The 15,327-nt window shown below is 39.6% G+C and overlaps 1 pseudogene; it reads left to right on the forward strand.

Moving 5' to 3' along the window:
* Positions 1-15,327, forward strand: part of LOC125154664 (cytochrome P450 3A12-like) — an 83,931-nt pseudogene that overhangs the window by 14,425 nt on the left and 54,179 nt on the right.

Below are 15,327 nucleotides of genomic sequence, written 5' to 3' on the forward strand. Positions count from 1 at the left end.
AGAACATCCTACTAAAGAATGAATGGTCTAACCAAGAAGTTAAAAAGGAAATTAAAAAGTACATGAAAGCCAATGAAAATGATAACACTGCTGCCCAAAACCTCTGGGATTCAGCAAAGGTATATAGGAAAGTATAGCAAAGGTAAGAGGAAAGTATATAGCAATCCAGGCCTTCCTAAAGAAGGAAGAAAGGTCTCAGATACACAACCTAACCTTACACCTTAAACAGCTGGAAAAAGAACAGCAAATAAAACCCCAAACCAGCAGAAGAATGGAAATAATAAAGATTGGAGCAGAAATCAGTGCTATCGAAACCAAAACAAAAAAACAAAACAGAACAAGACCAAAAAAAACCTAGTCGAACAGATCAATAAAACCAGAAGCTGGTTCTTTGAAAGAATTAACAAAATTGATAAACTGCTACCAGTTTGATCAAAAAGAAAAAGAAAAGGACCCAAATAAATAAAATCAAGAATGAAAGATGAGAGATCACAACCAGCACAGCAGAAATACAAACAATAATATTATGAACAGTTATACACCAATAAAATGGTCAACCTGGAAGAAATGGAAAAATTCCTAGAAAAATATAAACTACCAAAACTAAAACAGGAGGAAATAGAAAATTTGAACAGACCCAGTAAAGAAATCAAACTAGTGAGAGGGAAGATGGAGGTGTAGGAGGACGCTGGGCTCACCACGTCCTGCTGATCACTTAGATTCCACCTACACCGGCCTAAATAACCCAGAAACCCACCAGAAGACTAGCAGAATGGATTCTCCAGAGCCAAGCGCAGACGAGAGGCCCACGGAAGAGGGTAGGAAGGGCGGCGAGGCAGTGCGCGCTACACGGAATGGCTGGAGGGAGCCCGGGCGGAGGGGCGGCCCGCCGGCCAAGCAGAGCCACCGAGTCTGGCTTGCAAAAGTGGAGGGGCCGGACAGAGTGTGTTCAGACAGCAAGCAGGACTTAACATCTGGGAGGTTATAAGTTAACAGCTCTGCTCCGAGAGCGGGAAGGCTGGAGGACAACGGGAGGGAGAGTTGCTGAGCCCCGGGACAACAGAGCTCAGTTTGGAGGGGAACAAAGGCGCTTGCCAGTGCCATCTCCCTCACCCATCCCCCAGCCAAAATCCCAAAGGGAACTGGTTCCTGCCAGGGAACTTGCTTACACCGCATAAACACCCAACGGTGTGCTTCTGTGGAGCCACCCCCCACCCCAGCGGCGGGTCTGACTCCCTCCCGCTGCCACAGGGCCCCTCTGAGGTGGATCACCAAAGGAGAAGCGAGCTAAGCCTGCCCCTACCGCCCCCGTGCACCTTGCCTATCCACCCCAGCTAATATGCCAGATCCCCAGCACCACAAGCCTGGCAGTGTGCAAGTAGCCCAGATGGGCCACGCCACCCCACAGTGAATCCTGCCCCTAGGAGAGGGGAAGAGAAGGCACACACCAGTCTGACTGTGGCCCCAGCGGTGGGCTGAGGGCAGACATCAGGTCTGACTGTGGCCCCGCCACCAACTCCAGTTATTCAAGACAGCACAGGGGAAGTGCCCTGCAGGTCCTCACCACTCCAGGGACTATCCAAAATGACGAAATGGAAGAATTCCCCTCAAAAGAATCTCCAGGAAATAACAACAGCTAACGAACTGATCAAAAATGATTTAAACAATATAACAGAAAGTGAATTTAAAATAATAGTCATAAAATTAATCGCTGGGTTTGAAAACAGTATAGAGGACAGCAGATAATCTATTGCTACAGAGATCAAGGGACTCAGGAATAGTCAGGAGGAGCTAAAAACTCGATAAACGAGCTGCAAAATAAAATGGAAACGACCACGGCTCGGATTGAAGAGGCAGAGAGAGAATAGGTGAACTAGAAGATAAAATTATGGAAAAAGAGGAAGCTGAGAAAAAAAGAGATAAAAAAATCCAGGAGTATGAGGAGAAAATTAGAGAACTAAGTGATGCACTAAAGAGAAATAATCTACGTATAATTGGTATTCCAGAGGAGGAAGAGAGAGGGAAAGGGGCTGAAGGTGTACTTGAAGAAGTAATAGCTGAGAACTTCCCTGAACTGGGGAAGGCAAAAGGCACTGAAATCCAAGAGGCATAGAGAACTCCCTTCAGACGTAACTTGAATCGATCTTCTGCACAACATATCATAGTGAAACTGGCAAAATACAAGGATGAAGAGAAAATTCTGAAAGCAGCTAGGGATAAACGTGCCCTAACATATAAAGGGAGACCTATAAGACTCGTGACTGATCTCTCTTCTGAAACTTGGCGGGCCAGAAAGGAATGGCAGGAGATGTTCAATGTGCTGAACAGAAAAAAATATGCAGCCAAGAATCCTTTATCCAGCAATTCTGTCATTTAGAATAGAAGGAGAGATAAAGGTCTTCCCAAACAAACAAAAACTGAAGGAATTCATCACCACTAAACCAGCCCTACAAGAGATCCTAAGGGGGATCCTGTGAGGCAAAGTACCAGAGACATCGCTACAGGCATAAAACATACAGACATCACAATGACTCTAAACCCATATCTTTCTATAATAACACTGAATGTAAATGGACTAATGCGCCAACCAAAAGACATAGGGTATCAGAATGGATAAAAAAACAAGACTCATCTATTTGCTGTCTACAAGAGACTCATTTTAGACCGGAGGACACCTTCAGATTGAGAGTGAGGGGATGGAGAACTATTTATCATGCTACTGGAAGTCAAAAGAAAGCTGGAGTAGCCATACTTATATCAGACAAACTAGACTTTAAATTAAAGGCTGTAACAAGAGATGAAGAAGGGCATTATATAATAATTACAGGGTCTATCCATCAGGAAGAGCTAACAATTATAAATGTCTATGCGCATATACGGAAGCCCCAAAATATATAAAACAATTACTCACAAACATAAGCAACCTTATTGATAAGAATGTGGTAATTGCAGGGGACTTTAACACTCCACTTACAGCAATGGATAGATCATCTAGACACACGGTCAATAAAGAAACGAGGGCCCTGAGTGAGACATTGGATCCGATGGACTTGACAGATATATTTAGAACTCTGCATCCCAAAGCAACAGAATATACTTCTTCTCGAGTGCACATGGAACATTCTCCAAGATAGATCACATACTGGGTCACAAAACAGCCCTTCATAAGTATACAAGAATTGAAATCATACCATGCATACTTTCGGACCACAATGCTATGAAGCTTGAAATCAATCACAGGAAAAAGTCTGGAAAAACTCCAATAGCATGGAGGTTAAAGAACACCCTACTAAAGAATGAGTGGGTCAACCAAGCAATTAGAGAAGACATTAAAAAATATATGGAAACAAATGAAAATGAAAATACAACAATACAAACTCTTTGGGATGCAGTGAAGGCAGTCCTGAGAGTGAAATACATTGCAATCCAGGCCTATCTCAAGAAACAAGAAAAATCCCAAATACAAAATCTAACAGCACACCTAAAGGAAACAGAAGCAGAACAGCAAATACAGCCTAAACCCAGCAGAAAAAGAGAAATAATAAAGATCAGAGCAGAAGTAAACAATATAGAATCTAAAAAAAACTGTAGAGCAAATCAACGAAACCAAGAGTTGGTTTTTTGAAAAAATTAACAAAATTGATAAACCTCTAGCCAGGCTTCTCAAAAAGAAAAGGGAGAGGACCCAAATAGATAAAATCATGAATGAGAATGGAATTATTACAACAAATCCCTCAGAAATACAAGCAATTATCAGGGAATACTATGAAAAATTATATGCCAACAAACTGGACAACCTGGAAGAAATGGACAAATTCCTAAGCACCCACACGATTCCAAAACTCAATCAGGAGGAAATAGAAAGCTTGAACAGACCCATAACCAGCGAAGAAATTGGGATCAGTTATCAAAAATCTCCCAACAAATAAGAGTCCAGGACCAGATGTCTTCCCAGGGAAGTTCTACCAGACGTTTAAAGCAGAGATAATACCTATTCTTCTCAAGCTATTCCAAAACATAGAAAGGGACGGAAAACTTCCAGACTCATTCTATGAAGCCAGTATTACTTTGATTCCTAAACCAGACAGAGACCCAGTAAAAAAAGAGAACTACAGGCCAATATCCCTGATGAATATGGAGGCAATAATTCTCAATAAGATACTAGCAAATCGAATTCAACAGCATATAAAAAGAATTATTCACCATGATCAAGTGGGATTCATTCCTGGGATGCAGGGCTGGTTCAACATTCACAAATCAATCAACGTGATACATCACATTAATAAAAGAAGATATAAGAACCATATGATCCTGTCAATCAATGCAGAAAAGGCATTTGACAAAATTCAGCATCCTTTCTTAATAAAAACCCTTCAGAAAGTCGGGATAGAAGGAACATACTTAAAGATCATAAAAGCCATTTATGAAAAGCCCACAGCTAACATCATCCTCAATGGGGAAAAACTGAGAGCTTTTCCCCTGAGATCAGGAAACGACAGGGATGTCCACTCTCACCGCTGTTGTTTAACATAGTGTTGGAAGTGCTAGCATCAGCAATCAGACAACAAAAGGAAATCAAAGGCACCAAAATTGGCAAAAATGAAGTCAAGCTTTCGCTTTTTGCAGATGACATGATACTATACTTGGAAAATCCAATAGACTCCACCAAAAGTCTGCTAGAACTGATACATGAATTCAGCAAAGTTGCAGGATACAAAATCAATGTACAGAAATCAGTTGCATTCTTATACACTAATAATGAAGCAACAGAAAGACAAATAAAGAAATTGATCCCATTCACAATTGCACCAAGACGCATAAAATACCTAAGGATAAATCTAACCAAAGATGTAAATGATCTGTATGCTGAAAACTATAGAAAGCTTATGAAGGAAATTGAAGAAGATACAAAGAAATGGAAAAACATTCCCTGCTCATGGATTGGAAGAATAAATATTGTCAAAATGTCAATACTACCCAAAGCTATCTACACATTCAATGCAATCCCAATCAAAATTGCACCAGCATTCTTCTCGAAGCTAGAACAAGCAATCCTCAAATTCATATGGAACCACAAAAGGCCCCAAATAGCCAAAGTAATTTTGAAGAAGACCAAAGCAGGAGGCATCACAATCCCAGACTTTAGCCTCTATTACAAAGCTGTAATCATCAAGACAGCATGGTATTGGCACCAAAACAGACACATAGACCAATGGAATAGAATAGAAACCCCAGAACTAGACCCACAAACGTATGGCCAACTAATCTTTGACAAAGCAGGAAAGAACATCCAATGGAAAAAAGACAGTCTCTTTAACAAATGGTGCTGGGAGAACTGGACAGCAACATGCAGAAGACCACTTCTGCAACTAGAAGTGCATGCAACTAGACCACTTTCTCACACCATTCACAAAAATAAACTCAAAATGGATAAAGGACCTGAATGTGAGACAGGAAACCATCAAAACCCTAGAGGAGAAAGCAGGAAAAGACCTCTCTGACCTCAGCCGTAGCAATCTCTTATTTGACACATCCCCAAAGGCAAGGGAATTAAAAGCAAAAATGAACTACTGGGACCTTATGAAGATAAAAAGTTTCTGCACAGCAAAGGAAACAACCAACAAAACTAGAAGGCAACCAACGGAATGGAAAAAGATATTTGCAAGTGACATATTGGACAAAGGGCTAGTATCCAAAATCTATAAAGAGCTCACCAAACTCCACAAATAACCCAGTGAAGAAATGGGCAGAAAACATGAATAGACACTTCTCTAAAGAAGACATCCGGATGGCCAACAGACACATGAAAAGAAGCTCAACGTTGCTCCTCATCAGGGAAATACAAATGAAAACCACACTCAGATATCACCTCACGCCAGTCAGAGTGGCCAAAATGAACAAATCAGGAGACTATAGATGCTGGCAAGGATGTGAAGAAACGTGAATCCTCTTGCACTGTTGGTGGGAATGCAAACTGGTGCAGCCACCTTGGAAAACAGTGTGGAGGTTCCTCAAAAAATTAAAAATAGATTTACCCTATGACCTAGCAATAGCACCACTAGGAATTTACCCAAGGGATACAGGAGTACTGATGCATAGGGGCACTTGTACCCCAATGTTTATAGCAGCACTCTCAACAATAGCCAAATTATGGAAAGAGCCTAAATGTCCATCAACTGATAAATGGATAAAGAAATTGTGTTTTATATACACAATGGAATATGACATGGCAATGAGAAAGAATGAAATATGGCCCTTTGTAGCAACGTGGATGGAACTGGAGAGTGTGATGCTAAGTGAAATAAGCCATACAGAGAAAGACAGATACCATATGTTTTCACTCTTATTTGGATCCTGAGAAACTTAACAGAAACCCATGGAGGAGGGGAAGGAAAAAAAAAAAGAGGTTAGAGTGGGAGAGAGCCAAAGCATAAGAGACTGTTAAAAACTGAGAACAAACTGAGGGTTGATGGGGGGTGGGAGTGAGGGGAGGGTGAGTGATGGGTATTGACAGGGCACCTTTTGGGATGAGCACTGAGTGTTGTATGGAAACCAATTTGACAATAAATTTCATATATTGAAAAAAAAAAGAGAAAAAAAAAGAAATCAAACTAGTAATCAAAACTCTCCCCAAAAACAGAGTCCAGGGCCAAATGGCTTTCTATGGGAATTCTACCAAACATTTATTTATTTATTTATTTTTAACTTGTTTTATTTTTTATTTTTTAAATTTACATCCAAATTGTTTAGCATATAGTGCAACAATGCTTTCAGGAGTAGATTCCTTAGTGCCCCTTACCCATTTAGCCCATCCCCCCTCCCACACCCCCTCCAGTAACCCTCAGTTTGTTCTCCATATTTATGAGTCTCTTCTGTTTTGTCCCCCTCCCTGTTTTTATATTATTTTTTTCCCTTCCCTTATGTTCATCTGTTTTGTCTCTTAAAGTTCTCATATGAGTGATGTCATATGATATTTGTCTTTCTCTGACTGACTAATTTCATTTAGCATAATACCCTCCATTTCCATCCACATAGTTGCAAATGGCAAGATTTCATTCCTTTTGATTGCCGAGTAATACTCTGTTGTGTATATATACCACATCTTCTTTACCCATTCATCCATTGGTGGACATTTGGCCTCTTTCCATACTTTGGCTATTGTTGATAGTGCTGCTATAAACATGGGGGTGCATGTGTTCCTTCGAATCAACACACCTGTATCCCTTGGATAAATGCCTAGTAGTGCAATTGCTGGGTTGTAGGGTAGTTCTACTTTCAGTTTTTTGATGAACCTCCATACTGTTTTCCAGAGTGGCTGTACCAGCTTGCATTCCCATCTACCAAACATGTAAAGAAGAGTTGACATGTATTATCTTGAAGCTGATTCAAAAAATATAAGTGGAAGGAAAACTTCCAAACTCTTTCTATGAAGCCAGCATTACCATGATTCCAAAACTAGACAAAGACCCCACTAAAAAGGAGAACTACAGACCAATTTCCCTGATTAACATGGATGCAAAAATCCTCAACAAGTTACTAGCCAAGTGGATCCAACAATATATTAACAGACTTATTCACCACGACCAAATGGGATTTATACCTGGGATGCAGGGCTGGCTCAATATCTGCAAAACAATCAATGTGATTAATCATATCAATAAAAGAAAGGAGAAGAACCACATGATCCTCTCAACAGATGGAGAGAAAGCACTTGACAAAATATAGCAACTTTCTTGATAAAAACCCTCAGAAAGTAGGGATGGAAGGATCATACCTCAAGATCATAAAAGCCATATATGAAAGACCCACCTCTAATATCATCCTCAATGGGTAAAAACTGAGAGCTTTCCCCCTAAAGTCAGGAACAAGACAGAGATGTCTACTCTCACCACTGTTTTTCAACATAGTATTGGAAATCTTAGCCTCAGCAGTAAGACTACACAAAAGGATAAAGGCATCCAAATTGGCCAGGAGGAAGTCAAACTTTCACTCTTCCCAGATGACATGATACTCTAACATGGATAACCCTAAAGACTCCACACAAAAAAACTGCTAGAATTTATTCATTAATTCAGCAAAGTTGCAGGATATAAAATCAATGCACAGAAATCAGTTACATTCCTATACACCAACAATGAAGCAACAGAAAGAGAAATCAAGGAATCGATCCCATTTACAGTTGCACCAAAAACCATAAAATACCTAGAAATAAATCTAACCAAAGAGGTGGAAAATCTATACACTGAAAACTATAGAAAGCTTATGAAAGAAATTGAAGAAGACACAAAAAAATGGAAAAATATTCCATGCCCCTGGATAGGAAGAACAAATATTGTTAAAATGTCAATACTACCCAAAGCAATCTACATAGTCAATGCAATCCCTATCAAAATAATGCTACCATTCTTCCCAGAGCTAGAGAAAACAATCCTAAAATTTGTATGGAACCAGAAAAGACCCTGAATAGCCAAAGCAATCTTGAAAAAGAAAACCAAAACAGGAGGCATCACAATCCTAGACTTCAAGCTATATTACAAAGCTGTAATCATCAAAACAGTATGGAACTAGCACAAAAACGGACACTCAGATCAATGGAACAGAATAGAGAACCCAGAAATGGACCCAAAAACGTATGGCCAACTCATCTTTGACAAAGCAGGAAAGAATATCCAATGGAATAAAGACAGTCTCTTCAGCAAATGGTGGTAGGAAAATGGACAGTGACATGCAGAAGAATGAACCTGTACTGCTTTCTTACACAAAAGTGGACCACTTCTTACACAAAGGTAAACTCAAAATGGATGAAAGACCCAAACGTAAGACAGGAAACCATCAAAGTCCTAGAGGAGAAAGCAGGCAAAAACCTCTTTGACCTCAGCCACAGCAACTTCTTACTCAACACGTGTCTGGAGGCAAAGGAAGCAAAAGCAAAAATCAACTATTGGGACCTCATCAAAATAAAACGCTTCTTCATGGTGAAGGAAACAATCAGCAAAACTAAAAGGCAACCAACGGAATGGGAGAAGATATTTGCAGATGACATATTAGATATAGGGTCAGTTCCAAAATCTGTAAAGAACTTATCAAACTCAACACCCCAAAAAACGAATAATCCAGTGAAGAAATGGGCAAAAGACATGAATAGGCACTTCTCCAAAGGAGACATCCAGATGGCCAATTGACACATGAAAAAATGCTCAACATCACTTATCATCAGGGAAATACAAATCAAAACCACAATGAGATACTACCTCACACCTGTCAGAATGGCTAACGTTGACATCTCAGGCAACAAAAGTTGTTGGTGAGGATATGGAGAAGGAGGATTTCTTTTGCACTGCTGGTGGGAATGCAAACTGGTGCAACCACTCTGGAAAACAGTATGGAGGTTCCTTGAAAAATTAAAAATAGAACTACCCTATGATGCAGTAATTACACTACTAGGTATTTATCCAAGAGATACAGGTGGTTTGTTTCAAAGGGGCACATGCATGCCAATGTTTACAGCAACACTATCTACAATGGCCATAGTATGGAAAGAGCCCAAATGTCCATCAACAGATAAATGGATAAAGAAGATGTGGTCTATATATACAATGGAGTATTACTCGGTAATCAAAAAGAATGAAATCTTGCTATTTGCATTTGTGTGGATGCAACTAGAGAATATTATGCTAAGCAAAATTAATCAGAGAAAGACAAATATCATATGACTTCACTCATATAAGGAATTTAAGATACAAAACAGATGAACATAAGAGACAAGAAGCAAAAATAATATAAAAACAGGAAAGGGGCAAAACATAAGAGACTCTCAAATATAGCGAACAAACAGGGTTGCTGGAGGGGTTGTGGGAGGTGGGATAGTCTAAATGGGTAAGGGGCATTAAGGAATCTACTCCTGAAATCATTTTTGCACCATATGCTAACTAACTTGAATGTAAATTAAACAATAAATTTTTTTAAAAAAATAAATTAAAAAAAAAAGAATTAAGGCTGAGTTAAAAGGACTAAAGTCAGGAACTTTCTCCTGAGCTAGGAGGCATGACATGAGAGCAAGAAGGCAATTTTTTGCCCAGGAAGCTGTGTTGAAAAGCCAGAGAACCTGAGGATCAGAGTGGGCAAGAACAAAAATCAGTTTAACATGATAGCTGAATTCCTGTCAGTGAAACATCCTGTTCTCCCACATTTGTAGCTGGATGTTTTTGTTCACTAATGACTGAGACAACACTAGTCAGACTTCTGGATGTAAAAGAGCCATATTCTCAAAAAATAAGTTATGTGCTGTACCCCTGATATATTTCTGACTTCACAAGTGGTGTTTTGTCATTGAAATTTCTCTTTCTACTTCCAGCACCAAGTGGATTTGCTTCAGCTCATGATTAACTCCCGGAATTCCAAAGAAATGGACATCCATAAAGATAAGCAAGGAGATCCTCAGAGGCCCAGCGATGGGGAAGCTCAAAGACATGCAGTGGTTTTGAAATGTGCAGAAAGATTTCCAATGGATGGAATTTCTGCACATGGAAGAAAGACACATGTTCAGATACAAGTGGTAGCAGAAGCACTCTCTGGAAGCCCACAGCCTCAGGTTTGTTCAAAGCTTGAAAGGCATCGATAGATGCCTAAGCTGTCAGTGGTCTGCCACAAGGGAGCTTGTTTCCAATGTGAATCCTATGGCCTACTCCAGACCCACTGAATCAGAACCTCTGTCTGGAAATTCACATCAAGGCTTCATCACACCAGGAGGCACATGGTGCCCATGTTGGTGACCTGCACTTGGAACACCTGATTAAAATTGTGATAACTAGCCTTGGGTACTGTAAAGTTTTTTATTCCTTTTGTAAATAAGAAGTAACTGGTGCTGGCCACCTTTGTGACTATATAAATACTGTGTTTTTCTTCAAACTTTTACTTACTACTTATATCGTCCATGGATGGTACTTGACTGAAACCATTATTAGTATGATGGCTTCAAAATAGTGACTTTCCAAATCCATCATTTCTTCTATGTTTAGGAGTTAATGTTCCATTATTAGGGTGAGCTCTGCATTCTTAATTATTATTTTATTTATTTACACATGTCAGTATGATCTCATATATTACTAACTTAGTCTCTTACATTGTTTTTTATTGAGATCCTCAATTCTCTCAGTTTGTCCTCTGGAAGCCCTTTCTAGTGGGCTACTCTGTGTTCTTTTTTTTCTTTCTTCTTCTTTATTTAGGCTTTTAATAGACTTTATTTTTTATAGAAGTTTGGGGTTCACTGCAAAACTGAGTGAAATACAAAGAGATCCCATATTCTCCCTGCTTCCACCTACAGTCAGCATCCCCCGTTATCAAAATCCCTCACCATATGGTACATTTGTTACAATAAATATACCTAAAATGACACAGTATTACTGCCCAAAATCCATAGTTTACATTACAGTTCACCCTTGGTTTTATACAGTCTATGGGTTTTCAAATACGTATAATGTCTATCCACCATTACAGTACATAGAGTATTCTGTATCCTTTTCCCATATCATTTTGTGAACATTTTCTTGCATTCTGGTATGAGACATTCCAGGTTTCTCTTCTGTTTCCCCTAATGAAGCCCTGGAATCAGCCATTTCTCCAAGAAGCCCTGTTTCCTTTTAGTGAGAATGGTATTTAGAAACCAAAATCTGGGGTCTAGGAGTGCTCCTTGCCACTCCTAGTAACCAGAGGGTTTCTTTGCCTCTGTTTCCTCTCAGTGGACCAAGATAAGAATATCAAATATATTTACACAGGACTGATAAATGTAATCATTTCATTCTATCCATAACCAGTAATGTAATTATGGTCTCTGTGTCTGAAAGAAAAAAAGAGCCTGGATGTAGTTTGTTTCTATGACAGAAATAATACCTTTATGGTTAAAGGATGGGCTTACTCCATCACACCACTATATATCTATCTGTTTCATTCTACCACTTTCTGTCACTGAAGAACCAAATCTTATATTTAATTTAATTAATTAAAGTTTAAATATAAATAGGCACATCTGGCAAGTGGCTAACATACTGTACAGCAGAACTATAAAATTCGACTATCATGGAGTTCATGGCAATCAGGGGAAAGAATCTAATAGTTGAATCTATCCACAGCAGTATCACAGAAAGTATGCCTGGGAAATCAGAACTCTGTAGACATTTCTTACCCTCCTTTTGTATTATTTTTAGTTGTGAATTTCATGTCTTTGGCAGATGCCATGTTAATTTCAGTGCTCTAAATATCTAAAGGTCCTAATATAATACAGTTCTGATCAAATAGATTAGAGACTAACCATGCTTACTGCCAGGAGATATCCAAAGGGAGGCCAACTCGTATTCAGAGCGGGACCATTCGCTAAGGAAGGTGACATTCAGGCCATGTTTGAATAAGCATTGCTAATTCCACTCACTGTATTCTGTTTGTCTATATTTCATGCTGGCCAATGTCCTTCTATTGATCATTGTTTCTCTTACTGTTTTAATGTGGTTGATTAGACTAGCACCAGACACTACTCTTCTAGCTTTTTGTCTGTGTTGTAGTTTCTGTACATATCTGAGATCACCTGTTGGAAGAGTTGTGCCTCAGGTCTTCTATTAGCTGAGACCTCTGGACGGTATAATCTGTGCTTCTCAAGCTAGATTGTGCACACAGATCATCAGATATTGTAAAGCACATATTTTTCTAATAGTTCTAGGGTGAAGTTTGAGATTCTGCATTTCTAACAAACTCCCAGATGTAATAGATGCTGCTGGTCCATGGGCCACACTTAGAGTAGTAAGAGTTTATCTTAGCCCAATATTGGGCTTAAGTTCTTGAAGATATGTTTAGGTGAAAGATCATTTATTTTCAGGACAATTAAGCCTTATCATTGTAAACTCTCTCAAAAAAATCAAACTGTATGTTAGGTAGAAGAATGTAAAATTATTCCTCAGGGATAGTGCTACTAAGGGGTAAAGTAATTTTAGTCTCTCTGGGAACAGACTGATAACACTATGCACGTTAGACAGAAATGCCATCTCCTGAAATTACCCACTCTGTTGGTGGGGATGGTGGCATAACCAGAAACAGTTGGCCAAGAATAGTATAGGCCTTGGGAATTACCAGATCAAGACAACTTTTGCCTCTTTCTCTGTAAGATAGACATCAGAGTACAAACCACTCCCGGTTTGATTCCCAGTTGCTTTTACATTTATTCCCTGAGGGATTTTGGCATTTCAAATGGATTTCTCATCATCTAAACTGATGTTTTATACTCACCAGTTTTGGCTAAAATGTCTTTACTCTCCTTTTAGCTCTGTCTGATCTGGAACTTATGGCTCAATCTATAACCTTTATTTTTGCTGCCAGTGAGACCACAAGCACATCTCTTTCCTTCCTTGTGTATGAATTGGCCACTCACCCTGATGTCCAGCAGAAACTGCAGGAGAAGATTGATGCGACTTTCCCCAATAGGGTGAGCAGGTCACACCTGCGGAGGGAGTGAGGCTAGGCTCAGTTTATGCCTCAGTAACAGATTAGCTCTCAAATCTAGTGGGTTTTCATAACAAAGTTTTACTTCTAACTCACATTTACATGTCCAACATGGATGTTAGTGGAGGGTGGGAGTGAGTCTGCTGCATATATTTACTTTGGGATACAGGGCAAGAGGTTCCACTTTTTTATACATGCATTATCTGGAACTTGAGGACTCCATGCTGCCTGAGGAATAAAGAACTAGGGTGTTGCTCACTTGCTTTTCAAATGTTTAGCCCTAACCTGACATACATCTCCTCACTTCACAGCCCATTTGCAAAGTTGTTTCCCAAAAGTTCATGTGGGATGGGAAATATGGGGGTCTACATGGATATTGATAAGTAGTGAGTGTCTCTACCATACACCTATTAAGTGTCAACTCTAATTATCTCCATATAATGAGGCAAGAATCTGAGCTACAGAGAGACAACATAACTTTCTTATACTATCACATAACTAGTGCTAAAGAAGCCAGGCTAGGAGCCAGGGTGCCTGGGTCCTGATTGAACTCTTCACCACTACAATGTTGGCTATTAAATATAATACCAAGAGGTATGCACATATTGCCCATACTGTTTTAGATCTCTTCCCAAACTGGAATTCCTCCTTATGAAGAGACTTGGCCTGTGGGGCTGGAGTGGCTTATCTGACAACAAACCCCGAAGCAACAACTAGGAGACCCTTCCAGCAACAGAGGGTTGGGCTGAGAGTAGGATTACAATTCCCTTTACAATGTCCCCTAGAACTCTGTTTCACGTTCTCCTTTTAATGGTACAGGTGTGTGGCCTCTCTTTTGAAAAGAAACAGTGACTTTGACATATTTCACTTAAGAGTAAAGTGGGTGGGGGATGGGCTAAATGGATGATGGGCATTAAGGAGAGCACTTGTTGGGAGGAACACTGGATATTGTATGTAAGTGGTGAATCACTGGGTTCTACTCCTGAAACCAATGCTACACTTTATGTTAACTACCTTTTATTTAAATAAATAATGTACTCTTAAAAAAAGAGTAAGGGTCATTGTGTATTAGTCACATTTGCTCACATGAAGCAGAAAAACCACTACATGGTTTGTGGAAAGGATTTCAGGTTCTTTTTAGGGAAATGTCCCAGCTGTCTCCCCTAGTCGTTACTATTGGACACTTGTCAGGGGGGCATTGAGCAGGTCAAAAAAAACATGGTAGACATTAAAATGCTCATAAATGCCCTTTACCAAAACAAATGATTCTTAGGGGTTCCTAACACTTCAGTAGTACTGTGTACACTGAGTTGAACGTTGATCCCAAATTTCAGTTTATCAAAATCTGTTTCTTTTCTTCCAGGCACCTCCCACTTATGATGCCCTTGTACAGATGGAGTGCTGAATGAAACTCTCAGATTATACCCACTTTCTGGTAGACTTGAGAGGATCTGTAAGAGAGATGTGGAAATCAATGGCGTGTTCCTTCCCCAAGGGACAGTGGTGGTGGTGCCAACCTTTATTCTTCACTGAGACCTGGAACTCTGGTCAGAGCCTGAGGAGTTCCATCCTACAAGGTACAAGGAACCCTGGAAAAGGGAACCCACCCTCATGTTGGAGGAGATTCTGATATCTCAGTATAGATGACAAATGTGTGATTGTACAGTTATTTATTTGTACATTTTTTTGCTCTTAGAAGTTTTTTTTTATTATTCAATGATCATTCTTTGTTGTCTGTATTTATAAACTGTAGACTAGACAAAAGAAACTAGACTCATCCTAAGTCCCGATATGTCAAAATTATTAATATGTCATGTGTGTCCTTGTGGACATTTATCTAGG

This window comes from Prionailurus viverrinus, chromosome E3 (genome assembly GCF_022837055.1).
Source record: "Prionailurus viverrinus isolate Anna chromosome E3, UM_Priviv_1.0, whole genome shotgun sequence".
NCBI classification, from domain to species: Eukaryota; Metazoa; Chordata; class Mammalia; order Carnivora; family Felidae; genus Prionailurus; species Prionailurus viverrinus.